At 42.9% G+C, this 23,794-nt stretch overlaps 1 protein-coding gene across 7 annotated transcripts in view; it reads left to right on the top strand.

The window, feature by feature from the left end:
- The window catches only part of MEF2A (myocyte enhancer factor 2A), a 313,252-nt gene that overhangs the window by 78,023 nt on the left and 211,435 nt on the right, over positions 1-23,794 (top strand). Inside the window, exon 1 of one of the 7 annotated variants that reach the window (XM_082253052.1) lies at positions 9,734-9,991. The exons of the other annotated variants lie outside the window; for them this stretch is intronic. The gene's annotated coding sequence lies outside the window, so the exon portion shown is untranslated. Of the gene's footprint in view, positions 1-9,733; positions 9,992-23,794 lie in introns of those variants that run through there. 7 annotated transcript variants of the gene reach the window in all.

Raw genomic sequence — 23,794 nt, 5'->3', positions numbered from 1 at the left:
TCGCCGCCATTACTAGTAGAAAAATAAATAAATAAAAATGACATAAATCTTTCCCCTAGGTTGTAGACGCGATAACCTTTGCGCAAACCAATCAAAATACGCTTATTGGGATTTTGGTAAAAAAAAAAAAAATAGGTAGCAGAGTAAAAATTAGCCTAAAACAATGAAACATTTTGATTTTTAATTTTTTTTTTGAGGAATGTTGTATAGCAGAAAGTGAAATATATATATATATATATATATATATATATATATATATATATATATATATATATATATATATATATATATATTTTGTTTATAGCGCAAAAAATAAAAATCGCAGCGGTGATCAAATATCATCAAAAGAAAGCTCTATTTGTGGGAAAAAAGGACATCAATTTTATTTGGGTGCAGTGTTGCACGACCGTGCAATTGTCAAAGTAACGCAGTGCCAAAAATGGCCTGGTCATTAAAGGGGGAAATCCTTCAGGTCCAGAACTGGTTAAAAACGCCTATAAACAAAACTGCTTATGAATGCGATTTACCGCGTTTAGATGCGTTTTCACGCTGTTACAAGCATTTGCCCTTTCAAATGCCGATAATTTTCTGTCCTGAATTTTATTTTTTTGTTTTATAAAAAAAAAAAAAAAAAAATGCCACTAAACTCAATTGCCTCTAAATGACTATAACAGCCCATTCAGACTGGTGCGACACGACTTTGTGGGGCGACTTTCACGGGCTTCATATAATTGAAGTCAATGCAAGTCGCCTCCAGGTCGCCCCAAAGTAGTGCAGGACCCTTTTTCTAAGTCGGAGCAACTTGTGTCACACCTATTAGAACGGGTCCTGTACTACTCAATGGCGAGCGAACGACCGCGACTTGTCAGGCGACCAAGTCGCCTGACAAGTCGCACTAGTCTGAATGGACTCTAAATGTCTCAGTGTACACGGACAGATGAGATAACATAGAGAAGAGTTTAGGAGCTGCTGAAAAAAACGCCCAACTGCTCCTAAATGTCCGTTTTCAGCAGCAGTGTACATGAGGCCTAATTCATTTATCTGTTTATTTCAGAGATGAATAGAAGCTTTGATTCATTGATCTGGGACATCTGGTGCTCCATCAGTCGGGGGGGACGTCGGGTGGCAGACGGACCCCCCCCCCATCTCTTCAGCCCCCCCGTGCCAGTTTACTTACCTTGCTCCGTGGGACTGACAGGTGGTGGCGGCGGCTTCCCCCCCCCCCCCAGTCTTCATGTTCCCTCTCAGTGGCCATCTCTTCCCTCCTCCTTCGCCAATAGGATGCCTTCTTCTTTTGGCCAATCGGGAAACGGGTCTCAGGACCTGCTTCCTGATTGGCTGGGAGGAGAATCAGTGTGGCAATAGCGAATATTCATTCGTTATTGTCACACAACTGAGAGGGCTCACTGCGCCCCGAGTCCACTCTGTTTTGAAGCCTGTTAGAGCCTCTGGGTTGGGTTGGCGGCGCCCCTGCGCGCCTAATGGATGGGCTGCCACTTGGCCTGGGAATTTATACCCATACAGGCATACCCCACTTTTAAGTACACAATGGGACCAGAGCATGTATGTAAAACGAAAATGTACTTAAAGTGAAGCAATACCTGTTTTTTTTTTTTTTTTTTTACTTCTCAATGCATGTAAATACACCAGTTCTATGGGAAATCTAGGTCCGCTTGACATGGCACTGCTCCTGGTTTTTAACATTTAACATTGGCATCTATGGGAAATCTTGGTCAAACTGGCATGGCACTGCTCCCGAACCATAATTGAGAGGGACACCAAACTTGGGGAGCACGTTAAGGGGACCCAGGACTACGAAATGGTATATTACCTAGGCAAGCTGGCCCACCCCAAAATCAGATATGTTGTAGTCCTGAGTCCCCTCTCGGTGCTCCCCAAGTTTGGTGTCCGTCACTTATGGGTTTGGGAGCAGTGCCATGTCAAGCTGACCAAGATTTCCCATAGATGACAATGTTAAATGTTAAAAACCAGAAGCAGTGCCATATCAAGCTGACCAAGATTTCCTATAGATGCCAATGTGTCTGTACTCATGAGTGTATGTAAAGTGAGGGTACTTAAAGCGGGGTGAACCTGTAAATGAAAAGCTTTAGGCAGTAATCCCAAGCGTAAGCCTTCTCCATCTGTGCTGGCTGACCCTGAGATAGAGGCCATCAATCTGAAGCTCCTCCATTCTTTCAGAACTCCCTTTGGTTGTGTTTACGTTTTAGTCTACACATGGCTTTGTTCTCTGTTTGTGCAGTTGGTCGTCTGCATTGGTGTTGGGAGTTATTGGGACAAGTTAGGTATTTACTGAAGTTCTCTGACTTTGTTGCCATCTCGGGTTTGGATCATGCTTCCTTTGGAGCTATTGGAGTTGGGTTACCATGAAGAAAACACCAGCTGCAATGTGCTTTGACGGAGAAGTGTTTGACCTCTCGTGACATTGAGTATGTTACTTTCTCCAAGTGTTCATGGCACCTCATTCCTAAATGTCACTGGACACAATCTCTCGTTTAAAGACGCAGTCCTTAAAATGCAGCTGACACCTCTGTATTCATGAAATGTTGAGTCCCAGGCAAATGCAGTGGAGATTCTATAACCACCAGCAAGAACGTCATGCGTGTATTATGTCCGGCACAACTGCTAAGGTTGGTGTAGGTTATTATTGAAACCCCCTTCTATAAAATGGAGAACAATATCGGACATCGTGAAAACTCAAAGAGTACACAAATATTGTTTAACTTCCTAGGATTTATTAAAGGAGATTTACAGACAAAGCTCATTTGGTTGTACATCTCCTATGGATCACAGGGGTGCAGATCGTTCTGCACTGCTGTGACCCATTTTCAGCAGAGAGTGGGCTGACGTCCACTCTTTGCTGATGTCACAGATGTGGGTCCAAGCACCGCGTCATCATGACCACGGAGTCTGGATCTGCCAGGTGCCTGGACCGACACCCAGGCTCAGCCTCTCAGTGAGTCGCTGAGAGCCTGAGCCGGCTGCTCTCCGCAGCCCAGCACTCCAGTGAGCGAGGAGGGGGCAGAGTGCTGCTGACTTGTACGTACCTACATTATATATATATATATATATATATATATATATATATATATATATATATATATAATGGGTAGTATCTCACAAAAGTAAGTACACCCCTCACATTTTTGTAAATACTGTATCCTATCTTTTCCTGTGACAACACTGAAGAAATGACACTTTGCTACAATGTAAAGTAGTGAGTGTACAGCTTGTATAACAAAAAAAAGGGTCATGCACGACTTTGGTCCGAATACGATGCGAATTCAGCCATACAATCTGTACGGCTGAATTTGTTGCATCGCAGAGACATCGCATGTGATTTGCAGAGCATAAAGAATTTTAGGGTTTTATATATAATTATAGACTTGTTAACCACTTAAGCCCCGGAGGATTTGGCTGCTAAAAGACCAGGGTTTTTTTTGCGATTTTTTTTTTTTTTTTTTTTTTTTTTTTTTTTTTTTTTTTAATGCGTGACTTTAACGGACAATTGCGCGGTGTACCTAAGCGAATTTGACGTCCTTTTTTTCCCACAAACGGAGCTTTCTTTTGGTGGTATTTGATCACCTGTGCGATTTTTTGATCATGCGCTATAAACAAAAAAAGAGCGTCAATTTTGCAAAAATAACCATATTTTTCACATTTTTTTTTATATGTAAAAATCTAAATTTTTTAACATTTTCGGCCAATTTGTTTTATGCTACGTATGTTTGGTAAAAAAAATCGCAAAAAGCATATTTTGATTGGTTTGCGCAAAAGTTACCGCGTTTACTAACAAAGGGAAAGATTTTTGTCATTTTTGGTGTTTTTTTTTTTTTTAACGCGTAATGGCGGCGATCTGCGATTTTTTTTTTTTTTTTTTTTTTTTTTTTTTTTGCGGTACTGCAACATTGCGGCGGACAGATCGGACCCTTGACTTACATTTTTGACACTTTTGGGGTTACCAGTGACCTTTCTACAGTAATCAGTGCTATACATATGCCCTGTCCTGCAAAAATGACACTGGCAGGGAAGGGGTTAACTGTATTGGAGAGGGAGGGGCTAAGTGTGTCCTAGGGGCGTGTTTCTAACTGTAAAGGGACATGGCTATTGGTGTAAAAACAAAGATCAACGGTCCTACATAGTAGAACCGTCTGATCTTCATTTTTACACAGGGAAGAATGACAGACGGCTTGTTTACATAAGCCGTCCGCCTTTCTCCCTTCACCGGAGCGATCGTGAGTGACCGGCGGACGATCGGGTCCGCCGGTCACACGCACTGACTTGTCAGTGAACGAGCCGGGGCGGGCGCGCGCCTCGGCCGGGGCGGGCGCGCTCCCGCCCGCAATTGGCTCGCAAGTCAGTGACAGGCGAGTGACGTACCCCTACGTCACTCTGCCTGGCCGGGGCTGACCGCCGCAGTATATAGTCGTGCGGCGGTCGGCAACCGGTTAAAAAAACAAAGTCCAGCCACTTTTAATGTTCTACCTGTACAATATGCCATAAAACTCTGGAAACGTGTTTAAATGCCGGTTCACACTAATGCGATGCGGGAACACTGCGAATATACAGCGTGTTTCCGCATCACATTCGCAGCACAGGTAGTTCACACTGCCATATCCGATACGCTGGGGGTGTCAATTCAATGTTAACAACACCCCCAGATCAGATCGCATATCGCAGTGCGATCCGACAGTTTGCACATGAATCAGATCGCACTGGTGTGACCACGTGCACCATGCAATCCGATTCTGTTGCGGACCAAAAAAAGTGTCCTGTGCGTGTTCACTGCGATTGCGGTGCAAATTCAGCCATATTCGCACCGCACAGACATCGCATGTCATTTAGGACCAGTGCGCTCCGAATTATATGCAATGTCTGTCATCGCAATAGTGTGAACCGGCCCTTAATGGCAATTTTTACTCAATACCTGTGATAGATGCCCAAAAATCTATAAAAAGAGAAGGGTAAGCGGTTATATAGGCAAAATTACTTGGTATCTCCGAATATCTTTACAAAAAAAAAAAAAAGGGAGAATTAAATCTACCTTTTTTTTTTTTTTTTTTATTAAAATTAATTTTAAAAGTCGTTTTCTCTGCAGTTCCTGCATTCAGTGTTTGCAGTGTTTTTTTGCAAAACATTTGCAGTGTATTTATGGTGTGTGTATGGTTTTGATTTTTTTTTCACAGTTTCATTTGTGTGCTAAAATGCAGCATGCTATACTTTCCTCTCTGTTTTTTCAGCTCGGCTCATTGAAATACATTTATTTGTCCTGCATATATATTCATATAATGCAACATGCTATACTTCTGTCTCCTCCCCCACCCCACTATACTCCTTGAAATGCATGTATTTTTCCTGCATATACATTCATACATTTAAAAAAAAAAATTGACTGTAAATGAGCCCTAAAGCTGGCCATAAACAATTTTGGTTTAAAAAGTTTCAATTTACAAATGTTCATATGATTTTTTTTTTTTTTTAACGATTAGCGCCAATCAACTCTAGCTTCATTGTTGACCAGAGTAATGAGAAAACTTGAAGCGTTGTGGATGGATTTCTAGCAGTGTATATAGTTTCAGGGTTCCATAGTCAAGTTGGAAAAAAACACGAATCCATCAAGTTCAACCAATAATAATAGAAAAAAAAAATAGAATAAATATATAGAAAAACGTTCAGGAAATTCTATTAGTCCAAAATCGAATGTTAAGAGCAAATAGCATTTTTTAAGTACTTTCGAACGAAGCTGTCAAGTCATCAGATATACTGTGAATTTTTATACAAATGTTTGTCAAAACGTTCATTAGAAAATCTACTAGTGTATGGGCAGTTTTAGGGATTGTTCACAGCAAGTGTGGTGCGGGAACTTTTATTAAATTGTGCGTTTTCCCGCACCGCACAGAAGCATGCTGGCTTTTGCAGATGCGGTTGGGTGTCATTAATTCTTAATGACATTCTGATGCATCTAGGAAACATGCAGAGTGAGAGCAATACTTACCTTAGAACGAGCCTCCGCCGTGCCACCCGCTCATCTATAGGACGGGCGACATGTCCAGTCGCCCGTCTTCCGGGATCGCGGCATCCGGCCATCTGATTGGCCGGGGCCGTGGTGACGTCACTCCCGCGCACGCGTGCGAGAGCCGAAAGTCACGGCACGGGGCTCTGAAGAAACGGCACCAGCGGCCGTTCCTTCAGAGCGCATGCGCCAGTGATGTCACTGGCTGCATGTAAGGTAAATATCTCCTAAACGGTACATGTTTAGGAGATATTTACAGTACCTATAGGTAAGCCTTATCATAGGCTTACCTATAGGTAAAAGTGTCAGAGGAGAGTTTATTTCCTCTTTAAAGCGTTGCCAATGGGAATTTGTAAGTACTGTAGTTTGGCACCATTCCATGGGCATACGCAATTTTAAAATGTGACATGGTTGGTATCTATTTACTCATTGTGACATTATCTTTTATATTTTAGCAAACATTTGGGTATTATATTGTGTATTTTTGTGTAATGAAATTCATTAAAGTGTATTTTTTCCAAACCAATTGCGTTTGAAAAACCGCTGCTCAAATACCGTGCGACATAAAAAATTTGCAACACCCACCATTTTATTCTCTAGGACCTCTGCTTGAAAAAAAAAAGTGTGTGTACCATATGTATATATGTACATGTATGTGTTATGGATATATATATATATATATATATACAGTGTGTATGCTATGTATATGGTATGTATACAGTATGTGTATGCTATGTATATGGTATGTATACAGTATGTGTATGCTATGTATATGGTATGTATACAGTATGTGTATGTTGTGTACAGTCAGGTCCATAAATATTGGGACATCGACACAATTCTAATCTTTTTGGCTCTATACACCACCACAATGGATTTGAAATAAAACAAACAATGTGTTCTTTAACTGCAGACTTTCAGCTTTAATTTGAGGGTATTTACATCCAATTTAGGTGAACAGTGTAGGAATTACAACAGTTTGTATATGTCCCTCCCACTTTTTAAGGGACCAAAAGTAATGGGACAGATTAACAATCATAAATCAAACTTTCACTTTTTAATACTTGGTTGCAAATCCTTTGCAGTCAATTACAGCCTGAAGTCTGGAACGCATTGACATAACCAGACGCTGGGTTTCATCCCTGGTGATGCTCTGCCAGGCCTCTACTGCAACTACCTTCAGTTCCTGCTTGTTCTTGGGGCATTTTCACCTTCAGTTTTGTCTTCAGCAAGTGAAATGCATGCTCAATCGGATTCAGGTCAGGTGATTGACTTGGCCATTGCATAACATTCCACTTCTTTCCCTTAAACTCTTTGGTTGCTTTCGCACTTCGGGTCATTGTCCATCTGCACTGTGAAGCGCCGTCCAATGAGTTCTGAAGCATTTGTTACCTACAGGTAAGCCTATAATAAGGCCTCTAATAAGGCTTACCTGTAGGTAAAATTAATTTCTACAAAACCTGCACGGTTTAGGAGATATTCACCCTGCATGCAGCCGCTGACACCAGCGTCGCCTGCGCTCTGGAGGTCCGGCGTATCTTGCCTGACCTTCTGAGCTCCTTGCCGGAAAGTGAACTCCCGCGTGCATTTTTACACAGGGGAAACAACCGCTTTAAGGCTCGTACACACTTTGTACGAAAATTTTCACCTGATTTTCTTATAAAGAATTTTCGTATAGTGTGTACGCAACTTTCCACAGCCGGTTCTGAATTTTCGTATGAAAATTCTCGAAGGGACAAACTCCAAAATTCTTCTCTTATGGAAAAAAAGGAACGATTTTCGTTTTTTAATGTGTAAGGTTTTCCTATGAATTTTGTACAAGAAAGATCAGAAAAGATAGACTGCGCATGATCAGAAACAATACACAACAAAAAAAAAGTCTTTGTTGTAGAATTTTCGTAAAAAAAATTTTTTCGTTCATCGTCCTCGAGGAAAATTGGACGACGGCTCTCCCGATTTTTCTTATAGTGTGTACCCCACTTTAGGCACTTATTTTTAATGTTTTACATCCCTATACCTGGGAACCAGCCTGAAGTCCTCTAGCAGCCGGGCTTCATTTTCTGAATGAAGTTCCACTTTAAGGCCCCTTTCACACAAAGGAGTCCATCGGCGGACTCAGTTTATCTCAGCAGGGGATCGATCCGCCGATCCCCCACTGAGCAGGCGGTTGACAGCTCTGTCTCCGCTCTGTGTGCAGAGACGGAGGTGTCAGATCCCTGCTGTTCTCTATGGGGGAATCGGATGGGAACGGACTGCCTGTCCAATCTCATCCGATCCCCTGGACGGATGGAAAATAGGGTTTCCATCCATCCAGATTTGACGGACAGGATCGGATCGGGTGTCAGTAGAGATTTCTCCACTGACATCCGATGCCCCATAGACATGCATGGGGCATCCGATCAGATCCGCCTGAAATACTCACAGGTGGATCTGAACGGTCCACTAGTGTGAAAGGGACTTAAGAATTGTGCCTGCACCATAGGACAATTCATATAATTAAATGAGCTTCCCTAATGCGCAAAAAAGCCCGATCGGACACGCTGCATGCAAAGCTGGAATGTTGTCATGTGCTGTAACTTTATGTACGTGTTTGTTGGTTACACCTAAAATAACACAATTCTGGTACAGTTGCAGTTTTGTAGCGATCAACTGCCATACGCCACAAAGTATAGGAACTGCCGTACGCCACAAAGTATACAAACTGCCATACGCCACAAAGTATAGGAACTGCCGTGCGCCACAAAGTATAGGAACCGCCGTGCGCCACAAAGTATAGGAACCGCCGTACGCCACAAAGTATAGGAACCGCCGTACGCCACAAAGTATAGGAACTGCCGTACGCCACAAAGTATTGGAAGTAGTGCCGTGCGCCACAAAGTATAGGAACCGCCGTACGCCACAAAGTATAGGAACCGCCGTACGCCACAAAGTATAGGAACCGCCGTACGCCACAAAGTATTGGAAGTGTCGTGCGCCACAAAGTATAGGAACTTCCATACGCCACAAACTATAGGAACTGCCGTACGCCACAAAGTATAGGAACCGCCGTGTGCCACAAAGTATAGGAACCGCCGTGCGCCACAAAGTATAGGAACCGCCGTACGCCACAAAGTATAGGAACCGCCGTACGCCACAAAGTATAGGAACTGCCGTACGCCACAAAGTATTGGAAGTAGTGCCGTGCGCCACAAAGTATAGGAACCGCCGTACGCCACAAAGTATAGGAACCGCCGTACGCCACAAAGTATAGGAACCGCCGTACGCCACAAAGTATAGGAACCGCCGTACGCCACAAAGTATAGGAACCGGCGTACGCCACAAATTATAGGAACTGCCGTACGCCACAAAGTATAGGAACTGCCGTACGCCACAAAGTATAGGAACCGCCGTACGCCACAAAGTATAGGAACTTCCATACGCCACAAACTATAGGAACTGCCGTACGCCACAAAGTATAGGAACCGCCGTACGCCACAAAGTATACAGCTTGTTCTCTAGGAGATGACAGAGCGGTTATCAGTCCTATCTTGCACGTTTTACACTGTTCATCCTTGTTTCAGGTTTATAGAACCAGCAACAGATTTGCATCTGTTTTTACAAAGAATTTTGACACATCAAAGGGAGTGCTTAAGGCCGACAACTTCCTACTTCCAAGCACTGTCTTTGCTGATGCAGGTGAAATGAAAGACGTCAGTCAGTGCTATCTCAGCTGTTACTGGCCAACCATCAATATTCATTGCTTCAGCTGCTATTGCTTCTCAAATGGGAGTCCGAGGAAGCCGAGAGTGAAGGGGCCGGCAGTTGGACAGTGTGAGAAATGCAGGCTTTTCAGTCTTCCCTGGATGACAAACTTCCAACATTTGGACCTTAGTGGAGGCCGGGGACTTGTACACCGAGATCCTCACTCAGTGCCGGGGCAGAGGCTGCCGGGATACGTTGCATGAAGCTGAGCTCTGATCAGTATGTATATGGACTACAATTCCCTTCTTGTATGTGATTGTAGAGCAGGCAGAGTTCTGACAAGGGGCTGATAGGAAAGCAGTGAGCAGGACCAGACCTTTAAAAAAAAAAAAAAAACATAAATTTATGGTACAAAATGTATTGTTTGACATTTGATTGGCATATGCATAGTATGTTTCTTATTTGTGTGCGTGTATGTATGTATGTATGTATGTATGTGTGTGTGTGTATATATATATATATAATATAATATAAAAAATGTGTTTATGTATGTATCTGTGTGTGTTTGTATATGTGTGTATGTATAAATGTATAATTTTTATTTTTTTTAGATTTTGTGTGTGTATATATATATATATATATATGTATATATATATATATATATATATATATATATATATATATATTTATATACTTTTTTTGTGTGTATATATAATTTCGTTTTAAATTTTGTGTATGTATGTATATATATATATATATAATATAATTTTTTTTATTATTTATTTATTTTTATTTACCTTTTTTATTACTTATCATGCCATGTCGGTGATCAGTTGCTAGTGGTGGGCTTACCTTGCCAATGATTGTTTTTCTTCTTTACAAAGATCAGTAGTTTTTATAGTGTGTTGTGTATTTGCGGTTAGCTGGTTGGATCTAAAGAAATGAAACTTGCAAAGTCTCAGAATGCATAAATTGTATCTTCTTCTACTGTCCTGTGACTGTGCAGCTGAATGGTAAGGCTATGGTAGTGGTCTGATTGTACTGTTGGTTTTAAAACCTTTTTTGTAACGGTTATGTACTTAAAGTGACACACAACCCTGCTAAAAAAATAAATATAAGTAAATGTATTTTTTTTTTTTTTTTTAATATAATCATAATAATTCTATTGTCTATGTGTAAAACACTGCGCAAACTGTTTGCACAATATAAATCCTGTATAATAATTATATATTTAAGATTATTAATTATTATGAGTATTTTAATACTATATATATATATATATATATATATATATATATATATATATATATATATATATATATATATATATATAAATATATATATATATATATATATATATATATATATATATTTATATATAAAATATACTCTACCACAAAATACACTGCCTGGCCAAAAAAAAAAGTCGCCACAAAAAAAAAAAAAAAAAAAAAAAAAACAAGGTTCACAAGCTCTAATATTTCATTGGCTTGGATTACGGCACGCACTCACTGTAGCATTGATTCAATACGTTTCTGCAATGTGACAAGATTTATTTACATCCAGTGTTGCATTCATTTTTCACCAAGATCTTGTATTGATGGGAGAGGCGGAGCACTGAGCAAAGCCTTCTCCAGCACATCCCAAAGATTCTCAATGGGGGTAAGTTCTGGACTCTGTGGTGGCCAATCCATGTGTGACAATGATGTCTCATCCTCCCTGAACCACTCTTTCACAATTAGAGCCCGATGAATCCTGGCATTGTCATCTTGGAATATGCCCGTGCCATCAGGGAAGAAAAAATCCATTGATGGAATAACCTGGTCATTCAGTATATACAGGTAGTCAGCTGACCTCTATTCGGGCACATGCAGTAACAGTTCAATTGGAGAGTTACTGCATGCTTAGTTTAGGTAGTTGCTTAGTTAATTCCAGGTAGCAACTTTTTTTTTTTTTTGGCCAGGCAGTGTATTATATTTTATTATTTTGTTTTTTTTTTTTTGGGTTCTTAACGCCACTTAGTACCCCCTCTATTGCTCTGTCTCCTCCAAATGACTGTATTTTTTTTATTTTTGCTGCTCTACTATGATTTGACTTTGTCACATCCATCAGTTCTCCGTGGTCCCACTGTACTCAGGAACGCAGGCTCTCTATTTGGATTAGGGACTTTGAGATTTGAGTTGAGGGCAACTAACTGCTCCTTCCAAACAAATGGAAAGTGAGGGGTATTTGGAGTGGTTTGAGAGCTCACGAAGGCAGAAAAACACAGTAGTTAAATGTTAGATGACAGGACGATTTACAGCCCATTCAGACTGGCGTGACGCGACTTGGTGGGGCAACCTGTGAAGTCGCGGTGCACGCTGTGCACCGCGACTTCGGTACGACTTGCACGGACTTCATATATTTTTAGTCAATGCAAGTCACCTCCAGGTCGCCCCAAAGTAGTACAGGACCCTTTTTCTAAGTCGGAGCAACTTGTGTCGCTCCTATTAGAACGGGTCCTGTGCTAATCAATGGCGAGCGACCGACCGCGACTTGTCAGGCGACCAAGTCGCCTGACAAGTCGCGCTAGTCTGAATGGAGTCTAAGTAGTGGATGAGTGTGTGGATTGTTTTTGGAGAATAAAGCTGGATACACACTATACAATTTTCTATAGATTTTTTTCTTTAGATTTACAAAAACCATATAATATGAGGTCAGACCTAAACACTTTCAATTACATGCAACCAGGCCGGCCCTTGCACTACATATTTGAAGGTAAATCTAAAGGAAATCGAACAACAAAAGTTGTATAATGTGTATCCAGCTTTAGGATAATGTTTAGTGTCACTTTACAGCTTCATTCACACGGCCATAAAAATGTTACTGATGAGATTTTCTAGGAGAAATGTTCCGGGGTAATGATTAGTAGAATACTTACATATAGATGCGTTTTAAACACTTAAAGACACCGTACATAATTTATTTTCCACCTTTGTTTAGGCCTAATTTACGGGCATATACATGCGTTTGTGTATAAAGTGCATGTTCTTAGACACAGATTTCTGGATTCTGTGTTAGGGTCCTTTCACAGGAACGATCTGATCAGATCCGCCTGTCTGATGGGATGCTCAATGCATCTCTATGGGGCAGCGGATGTCAGCAGAGACATGTCCGCTGACGGGGGCCGCTGATAGGGGGGGACCACCAGTCCTCCTGTAGGGGGTCCTGGCACACAGGGGGGCCCCCAACAGCATGGGGGAATTGGTTTGGTTTGGTGGAGGGGCAATAACAGAAGGAATCCCTGTGCAGCTCTCTGCAGCAGCTGAAAGCCAGTTTCTCCCCCTACTGACAGCCTTCAGCTGCTGCAGGGAGAGACACAGACACAGGGCATTGTTCCTGTATATGCTTCTCAGACACCGATCCCCCTCCCTGTTCTGCCTGCTTCTGATCCCCCCCTCGCCCTGTGTGCCCCCCTTTTTATTGTGCCGCCCCACCACCTGCAGCACTGCAGGCTTCCCTGTCCTGTAAAATAATAACAAATTGTAAAAAAAAAATAAAAATAACAATTAAACATTGTAATAAATTAATAAAAAAAAATTGTAAAATAATTGTAAACGTTTTTTTAAAAAATTAAAATTTTGTTTTAATAAGAAAAAAACAATTAAAAAGGGCTAATTCACACAAGTTCACTGTTATGTTTGTGTCTGCTAATAATGATTTTAGTGTATTTTTAGTGAAAATATTGTCTTGATATATTCAGGGGGGGCCCTGCCAGGTAGGCTGCACGGGGCCCTGTGATTTCTAACAGCAGCCCTGCCACTGACACCCGCTGCCTTCCGCATCCGATCCTGTCTTTGAAATCTGGACGGATGGAAACCCTATTTTCCATCCGTCCAGCGGATCGGATGGGATGGGATCAGATGAGAGCGGACAGGCGGTCCGCTCTCATCCAATTCCCCATAGAGAGCAGCGGGGCTCTGACACCTCCCTCTCTGCACATAGTGGAGACAGAGCTGTCACCCGCCTGCTCAGCGGGGATCAGTGCATCGATCCCCTGCTGAGCAGCATGAAGTCCGCTGACAGAGCGTACCGTGTGAAAGGAGCCTAAGGCAGGCCATAGACGATTCGAATTACGTACGATTTATCGTTCGATAAACGAAAGCGGCACTCGTGCACATCATCGAGTGTACCATCAATGTGAGCCGAAAATCGTACGACAAAACACTATTTTTTGTGCCTTTTAACCACATCTCTACCGGACACACTCCCTACTGTTCTGTGTTTTGTTAGGCGAAATCATACAACTCCCCCACTAATGATAAGAAATTCGGCCGATTTTCGCAAAAAAACCCAACATGTTGGATATGTGAATTTTTGCTGTCGTACGAAAATCGAACGTTTTACATACCACACTAACGATACAAAAATCGTTCGATAACACTGCCATTTACGATTTTCGAACGAAATTCGAATCGTCTATGGCCTGCCTTACGGATGTGAAAGCTGCTCATGTTTAGGCACCTGTGTGAATGGCTCCAGTGAAAACAATGCAGCTGCATTCAGATCCATCATTAAGAAACGTGTGCATGCATGCATTTGTGTGTGTGTGTGCACATTCTTTTTACAGCCATGTGAATGAAGCCTAAAGCCCCGTACACACCACAAGAAAGTCAGGCAAAGGTTTTTGTCCCAGGTGTTTGTCTGATGGTGTGTACACAACTTTCAACAGCCGAATCTGAGCAAAAATTTCCAAAACTCCCAAATAGTTTTTTCCATATGGGAACAGAACAAACGATTTTTGTTTAATGTGTACTGTTTTCGTACGATTTGTGTATGAGAAATATCCGACACGAAACACTGTACATGATCAGGAATCACAAATAACAAAAAAAAAAGCCTTTGTTATAGGAGAATTTTCAAACGATTTTCTCATAGTGTGTACGGGGTCGGGGCTTAAAGTGGTTAAAGGGTACCCCTACTTATTCAAGAAAAAAAAAAAGTAAACTGTTAATGAAAAACACTTACAGTTTTTGAGGAGTCCGTAATGGCAGAAGGTTTTTTTTGTGAATGCATTCTTTGCATTACGATAAAAAGCCTTCTGTGTGCAGCACCCCCTAATACTTACCTGAGCTCCATCTCTATCCAGTGATGTTGCAGGAGTGTCTCGGCTGCCTGAGACTCTCCCTCCTCATTGGCTGAGACGGCAACACCATTGGCTCCTGCTGCTGTCACTCAAATTCATTGAGCCAATGAGGAGAGAGAGGGTGTGGATCCGGGTCGAGGCTCATTGCCAGAATGGACACAGGGAGCTGCAGCTCGGCTCGGGTGCCCCCATAGAAAAAACTTCAGGCGGTCCCCGGGTTACAAAGCAATGTTTGTTCTTAAAGCGGAGTTCCACCCATTTTTAATAGGTTGGAATACATAGCTGTATGTAATCCCCTTTAAAACGGCTTTTACCAATGGAAACTTTTTTTTTTTTTTTGCTAGTAAGTACCTTAATTTCGGCATTATTGCTCCTCTCCTCACTTCCTGGTCCGATCGGCGATGACGTCATTCGGCGATCCGCAGTGTCTGCTGGGATGTATTCTATTCCAGAAATCTCGGAGTAGCTGTATCTGTACTGAGCCGTGCCTGCCCCGCCTCTGCCCCGCCTCCTTCTATTGAGTTGCATTGTATGAATGTATTAAGGCCGTTCTCTGCCCCGCCTCCTCTTACAAATCAATGAGAGGAGGCGGGGCAGAGAACAGCCTTAATACATTCATACAATGCAATTCAATGAGAGGAGGCGGGGCGGAGGCGGGGCAGAGAACAGCCTTAATACATTCATACAATGCAACTCAATTAGAGGAGGCGAGGCGGAGGCGGGGCGGAGGCGGGGCAGGCACGGCTCAGTACAGATACAGCTACTGCGAGATTTCTGGAATAGAATACATCCCAGCAGACACTGCGGATCGCCGAATGACGTCATCGCCGATCGGACCAGGAAGTGAGGTGAGGAGGAATAAAGCCGAAATTAAGGTATTTACTAGCAAAAAAAAAAAAAAAAAAAGTTTCCATTGGTAAAAGCCATTTTAAAGGGGATTACATAGATCTAAAGTTCCAAAAATGGGTGGAACTCCACTTTAAGTCGAATTTGTTTGTAAGTCGGAACAGGTACATTTTTTAAGTTTAACTTCCAGCCAAAACAATAATTTTTACGTTTTTTTTTTGGATAGCATAGGGAAGGGTTAACACCCCTGTAATATTTGTTTTGCTGTCTGTGCCACTGTTCAGAAGATTTCACCTCACTTTCTGTCCCTATGACAACTGGATTTTGAAAATTTTGGGTTGTTGTGGAAACATGGATTGGTGATAAAGCTTCAGTGGAGACACCTTTTTCCCATGAGAACTCTTCCAGGAGTGAATTTCCCTTCCTAGGGGGAGATTTCTCCTCGCTTCCTGTTGTCTCTCTCCGTCTGTAAGTCGGATGTTTGTAACCCGGGGACTCGCCTGTATACGATCACTTTAAAGGGTAAAAACCCTAACTACTCACGTCCTATGATGTCCACCCGGTCTTGCCACTTGTGCACACCCCCAGGGAAGCGCAGGTTGGCGATCGGAGAAGGTCGGGGTGTCCCTTGGACACAGCCCATTGCCGATCAGCGTAAAAAGCCAACGAAAAGCCAAATCATTTGCTGGAGGGGGGGATTATGGTGTGGGGTTGTTTTTCAGGGGTTGGGCTTGGCCCCTTAGCTCCAGTGAAGGGAACTCTTAAGGCATCAGCATACCAAGATATTTTGGACATTTTCATGCTCCCAACTTTGTGGGAACAGTTTGGGGACGGCCCCTTCCTGTTCCAACATGACTGCGCACCAGTGCACAAATCAAGGTCCATAAAGACATGGATGAGCAAGTTTGGGGTGGAGGAACTTGACTGGTCTGCACAGAGCCCTGACCTCAACCCGATAGAACACCTTTGGGATGAATTAGTGCAGAGACTGTGAGTCAGGCCTTCTCTCCAACATCAGTGCCTGACCTCACAAATGCGCTTCTGGAAGAATGGTCAAACATTCCCATAGACACACTCCTGCCTTTACACGCACATGAATTTTAGGTGTCCAACGTACCAATACTTTTGACAGCATGGTGTGTTTGTGTGTGCATGTATGTATATATGTGTGTGTGTGTATGTATGTATATATGTGTGTGTGTGTGTGTATGTATGTGTGTGTGTGTGTGTGTGCATGTATGTATATGTGTGTATGTGTGTATGTATGTATGTATGTATATATGTGTGTATGTATGTATGTATGTATGTATGTATGTATATATATATATACATACAATGTATGTGTGATATTTTTATTATCTTGCAATTCCCGTAGCCCTGTATTTTCTACTTCCTAAAGACAAATTATTGCAACTACAAAAGCAATTTCTTCCACACTATGCTGATCATTTGGGGTTGATTTAACTAAGGGCAAATAGGCTGCTCACTTTGCATGGGAATTTCCCTTAGCTTATATAAGGTGAAGCTCTAATGACTTTGATCATCCAAATGTGCAATTTTTTTTTACTTTTTTTTTTTTTTTTTCCTTGCATGACTTCCGATCTCTCCTAGGATCGGTTCTGCATGTCCTCCCCATTGCTGCTAACCTCTCACCTCCTTTATACACCACACCAGCATTTACATTTCTGCAGATGTCAACATGATATGGCAAAACCACCCCACACCTACACTACAGCCACGCAGAGCTCCACAACCAGGCTTATTATTACCAGGAAGCTGCTGAAAGCGGCAGCTCTGACCACATACTGGAAAAAAAGAAAAGCGGATAAATGATTTTAAAATTGGGGGGCAAGTAGTTGTTCTGATTGCTTGTGGCTGCTAAAGTTGGCATTGAATTGTAAAGGGCTTCTATTTCTTTAGAAATTGTTTTATTCCGTTGTAGCCACCTTGAGATACTGAAGTTGAATTAAATTAGAAGATTGGCAATGTTCAGCAAATTCCCAACTGTCATGGAGGTTCCACAGTTTTTTCCAATACATTTAGTATAGCATAAAGTGGAAGGGTTAAATTGGATAGATTAAGGGAAGACAGCAGAGAGGGTCTAACACTTTACATCAGGGGTCTCCAAACTTTCTAAACAAGGGGCCAGTTTAGTGTCCTTCAAACTCTCAGGGGGCCAAACTGTGGCCAGTGTGAGAAGAAAATGCCCTGAGGTCAATGGGAGTAAACCATGCCCCATCATTGGTATCTTTTGAAGGAATAGTGCCCCGTCATTGGTATCAGTGGGAGAAGTAGTGCCCCGTCATTGGTATCAGTGGGAGGAATAGTGCCCCATCATTGGTATCAGTGGGAGGAATAGTGTCCCATCATTGGTATCAGTGGGAGGAATAGTGCCCCATCATTGGTGTCAGTGGGAGGAATAGTGCCCCATCATTGGTGTCAGTGGGAGGAATAGTGCCCCATCATTGGTGTCAGTGGGAGGAATAGTGCCCCATCATTGGTGTCAGTGGGAGGAATAGTGCCCCATCATTGGTGTCAGTGGGAGGAATAGTGCCCCATCATTGGTGTCTGTGGGAGGAATAGTGTCCCATCATTGATGTCTGTGGGAGGAATAGTGCCCCATCATTGGTATTCATGGAAGGAATAGTGCCCCATCATTGGTATTCATGGAAGGAATAGTGCCCCATCATTGGTATCAGTGGGAGGAATAGTGCCCCATCTTTGGTATTAATGGAAGGAATAGTGCCCCATCATTGGTATCTTTGGAAGGAATAGTGCCCCGTCATTGGTATCTTTGGAAGGAATAGTGCCCCATCATTGGTATCTTTGGAAGGAATAGTGCCCCGTCATTGGTGTCAGTGGGAGGAATAGGGCCCCATCATTGGTGTCAGTGGGAGGAATAGGGCCCCATCATTGGTATCAGTGGGAGGAATAGTGCCCCATCATTGGTGTCAGTGGGAGGAATAGTGCCCCATCATTGGTGTCAGTGGGAGGAATAGTGCCCCATCATTGGTGTCAGTGGGAGGAATAGTGCCCCATCATTGGTGTCAGTGGGAGGAATAGGGCCCCATCATTGGTATCAGTGGGAGGAATAGTGCCCCATCATTGGTGTCAGTGGGAGGAATAGTGCCGCATCACCACCAGGATCTGTCTATGGCTAGCTTAAAGTGTTACTAAGCCCACAAGAGTAAAATCAGTCTGTATATGCAGTAAAGCATGGTTGTTATACTCACTGTGAAACCTAAGGAGTTAATCCTCTGTATTGTAAAAAAGGCTGTTTGATCCTGTCTTCTTTGATCCTTCCCTTCATCCAGTCTCCAGTCCATCTGTAGATAGTACAGAGCCTTGTAGGCACTATGCACATGCTTTGTTTGGTGTGTATTGCTATGTTTTTTTTTCTTTTCTTGGGAGAGTGCATGTGATCAGCACAGGGCCAATCAGCACTGTCCAGAGAGAGGGTAAGGGGTCTTGCAGCCTCATAGGACAATCAAAATAGAATGAAAACTCCTCCTACAAGCTCTAACCAGACACTGATAGAAGTCACAAGACTGCTATGTTCTGCTGAATTAAAAATAAATATTTAGCTGTTTTATATACACTAAAAAAATGGCATTTCCATATTCTGTGTATTGTTGGGGACCAGATATAGTGAATACAGGCTTCTGGGTTTAGTAACACTTTAAAGCGGAGTTCCAGCCTCACCACCTCCCCCTCCAAAAATTAAAAGTCAGCAGCTACACACACTGTACAAATACTGTAGCTGCTGACTTTTAATATTAGGACACTTACCTGTCCTGGAGTCCAGCGATGTCGACACCGCAGCCGATGTTTCCATGGGCTGTCCGGTGCTGCTGCCGCCATTGCCGGTGAGGGAGCCCGGCAGTGAACGGGTGGGTCCCTATGCATTTGGATTGGCTCGGCGGCGGGGGAAGGAGGAGGGGGCCAAACTTTCAAAGGAACAGCCCCGCGGCGCCGTCTCCCAGAAGTGGGGAAGGGTACCTGTCAAAATCAGGTACTCGTCCTCTCCCCCCCCCCCTCCCCCCTAAAAGGTGCCAAATGTGGCAGCGGAGGGGGGAAGGAAGGAAATGAGCGGAAGTTCCACTTTTGGCCACTGTGGCACAAATCATATTGTATTGAATGTTATTAACCACTTTACCTCTGCTCACAGTAATATTACTGCGGCAGAGTGGTTCGTTATCGTCTGACGACGTAGTACTACGTCGTCAGACACTCCCCCTTCTGGGCGGCGCTTGCGCGCCGCCGGAGGCTCGCTCCCGCTGTTTTCATTCACAGCGGGAGTCGGGCCAGGGGAGGAGCAGCGGCGATCGCCGCTGCTCTTACCCGATCGTCGGGGATCGAGTCTGGAGATCCGCCCGCTGTGTGTAAACACAGCGGGCGGATCTCCATAGTGACAGGGAGTGACAGATCGGACTGTTCAGCATAGCTGGACATCCGATCTGTCCATGACTCACTCAGTCACCTCCCCCCCCCACACGTCAGTAAGCACCAGGCATACATTAACCCCTCCCTCTCCAATAAAATTAACCCCTTCCCTGCCAGTGTCAGTTTTACAGTAACAGTGCATATATATAGCACTGATTACTGCAGTAATGTCACTGGTACCCCCAAAAGTGTCAAAAATGTCAGTCAAGGGTCCGATCTGTCCGCCGCAATGTCGCAGTCCCGCAAAAAAAATCGCAGATCGCCGCCATTACGCGTTAAAAAAAAAACACCAAAAATGACAGAAATCTTTCCCTTTGTTAGTAAACGCAATAACTTTTGCGCAAACCAATCAAAATACGCTTATTGCGATTTTTTTTTTTACCAAACATAGGTAGCAGAAAACAAATTGGCCAAAAATTTTAAAAAAAATTGGTTTTTACATCTTTTTTGGGGGGGAATTTCATATAAAAAAATGTTAATATTGTTATTTTTTCAAAATAAACGCTCTTTTTTTGTTTATAGCGCAAAAAGTAAAAATCGCACAGGTGATCAAATACCACCAAAAGAAAGCTCTGTTTGTGGGAAAAAAAGGACGTAAATTTCGTTTGGGTACGGCGTCACACGACCGCGCAATTGTCAGTTGAAGTCGCACAGCGCCGAATCGCAAAAAGTGGCCTGGACGGAAGACGGCAAAATCCTCCGGTGGTAAAGTGGTTAAAAATGACCTTTTTCTTTTCAATTTGCAGCGCTGTAATTTTCTGAAAATGGATGCTATAAAGCAAAGCTTCCCCTTTTTGGTGGAAGTTTTCCCCTTGTGCATTTCATAAATGTGTGCAAAATTACACATTTTGTAGTTGTTCACAGAACGCTGTAGTGTGAATGTAAGACGTCTATGTAAAGTAAAGGTTTATTTCCAGGCAGTTGGAACACACAAGCTTGGATGGAAGCCCCTTGGCTGGGACACAAGCTATTGTATTGCTGTAAGCCATATGTTGACGTATCGGTGTGTCTGAAAGACTTCTCACACCGTTCAGGATGCAGTTGTTGCACAACATCGCACCTGTAATGGTGCCCAGGCTGGTGGCCCAGCTGTCTTCTCGTCCTTCTATGACACATAATTAAACCGACCCAACTGTTTTCCATTGTGTCAGGCCTTTGGACGAGCTGGAGCAAGTGTCATAAAACAAAGGGTCACTAATGTCTTCCCCATTACGATCTGTCATCCTGAGTAGCACTGAGAAGTGCACACACCGTCCTTTGGGATCCATTACACTCGGGGAGGACGTTGTTCTGAGCAGAGCTGTTTACAGCTGTTCTTGGGTTTCCAGCAACTTCTCTAACATTTTATAAACCTGCTAATGACACTGATGGCTTGTTTAAAACTTCCAAACACATAAAAAGAAAAAAAAAAAAAAAAATATATATATATATATGTATATGTTTTTTTTTTTTTCCAATTTAACCACTTCTGGACCAAAAGATTTTCCCCCTTAATGACCAGGCCATTCGATTCGGCACTGCGTCACTTTAACTGACAATTGTGCGGTCGTACGACGCTGTACCCAAATAACATTGATGTCCTTTTTTTCACACAAATAGAGCTCCTCCTTTGGTGGTATTTGATCACTTGTACGATTTTTTTTATTTATTTTTTTTGTACTTTAAGGGTACATTCACACTAGCGCGACTTGGTCGCCTGACAAGTCGCGGTCGCTCGCTCGCTCGCCATTGAATAGTACAGGACCCGTTCTAATAGGAGCGACATAAGTCGCTCCAACTTAGAAAAAGGGACCTGTACTACTTTGAGGCGACCTGGAGGAGTTTTGCATTGACTTCAATTATATGAAGTCCCTGCAAGTCGCGTCGACTTCACAGGTCGCCCCAGCAAGTCGTGTCGCAAGTCGTGTCGCGCCAGTCTGAATGGGCGCTAAACAAAGAGTGACAATTCTGAAAAAAAAAGAAAAAAACTATTTATTTTTCACTTTCTGCTATATAACATTCACAATAAAAAAAAAAAAATGTAAAAATCAAATTTTTTCATCACTTTAGGCCAATTTGTATTCTGCTATACATTATTGGTAAAAAAAAAATACCAATAAGTGTATTGTCATTGGTTTGCGCAAACGTTATCGCGTCTACAAACTAGGGGATAGATTTAGGTCATTTTTATTTATATTTTACTAGTAATGGCCGGGATCAGAGATTTTTTTTAATTTATTTATTTTTTGCGGGACTGCGACATTGCGGCGGACAGATCAGACCCCTAACTGACATGTTTGACACGTTTGGGGGGACCAGTGACATTACTAGAGTAATCAGTGCTAAAAATTTGCACGGTTTCTGTACTAATGACACTGGCAGAGAAGGGGTTAACACCAGGCGCGATCAAAGGGTTAAACGTATGCCTAGGGGACGTTTTCTAACTGTGGGGGGGGGGGGGGGTTGGGCTTATGGAATCAACATAGGGACCGGTGTTCCTAACTAGGAGGAACACAGGAGCTCTGTGTTTATTGCTGACAGAACAACGGTCTGCTGTATTTACAACAGCAGACCGCCATTCTGTCTCCACGGGGAGCGATCACGGGTGCCCAGCGTCCCCGCAGATCAGCTTTCCCGCTGGCGAATGGGGGTGCCCCAACGATCGCTCCTGCGAAGCGCCATACGGGTACGGCGATTCGCGGGAACCCGCCGCCATATATCTGTCCTGGTCAAAGAACATTTACTCCTAAAATACAGATTCCTGACAATTACAATGGTTGTTAAGCCACTACTATAAAATAATCCACTCTTTAATATTACACTTAGTGCTCCTGTACCTGCCCTACCTATATCACAATGACTCTCATTGATCAGCTGATCCCTCGGCTCTCTTCTCTGTCTGGCTGACAGCTTCAGTGGGCGGGGCCGAGCACTGCCACTGACATCAGCAGGGGAAGATAGGGGAGAGAGAGAGCTGAGCGGTCACGTGATTGCTGGGAGCTGCTCTGATATAGGTACAGATCGCCATATTTTTTCTATAAGACAGCCACAGGAGCACTTAGTGTTATGTTACAGAGGGGATGGGATTATTTTGTAATAAATATGAGAGCAGCAGGAGTGGAGGGGCAGACACTCACTTAGCAGGGAGGGTAGGGGGGTGGAGGACACAGGAGACAGAGAGGAGAGCTTTGAATGACTGAGGTACGTACACTGACCACGATGTCAGGGCTCAGCAGCCATGATATACCGTGGTCAGTTTACAGGGGGGGAAGAGTAGAAACTGGCAGGATCAGCCATGTATTTTAGGTGATAGAAGGGGCCAAATTACACAGAACAAGTACTGTGCTGTATAACATGCTTTAAGGAAAGGTATCTGGTTTTTTTTTTTTTTTTTTGCTTTTTTTCTTTTTTTAGGGTAACAAACGCTTTTAACATGAGAACATTCGTAAACCGGTAGAAAGGATTGTGATATCTGCAATCGTTGCTCCTATAATGTGATCGAAAAATTCATCATATTTATTACTGGAGGCAGTCCTATTTCAAGGGGATTGTGAATATTTTATTATGTTCAGGCGTAAAAGAGTTTTAGCCTGAATACCAGGTTATCATATTACACATACATAGCTGAATGAGTTAAAGCGGTTGTACACCCAAACCAAAAAAAAAAAAACCTGCAAGACAAAGGCATA

Source organism: Pelophylax lessonae (assembly GCF_965119305.1).
Source record: "Pelophylax lessonae genome assembly, chromosome: 4".
Taxonomy (NCBI): domain Eukaryota; kingdom Metazoa; phylum Chordata; class Amphibia; order Anura; family Ranidae; genus Pelophylax; species Pelophylax lessonae.
This window is presented reverse-complemented; position numbering and strand designations above follow the sequence as displayed.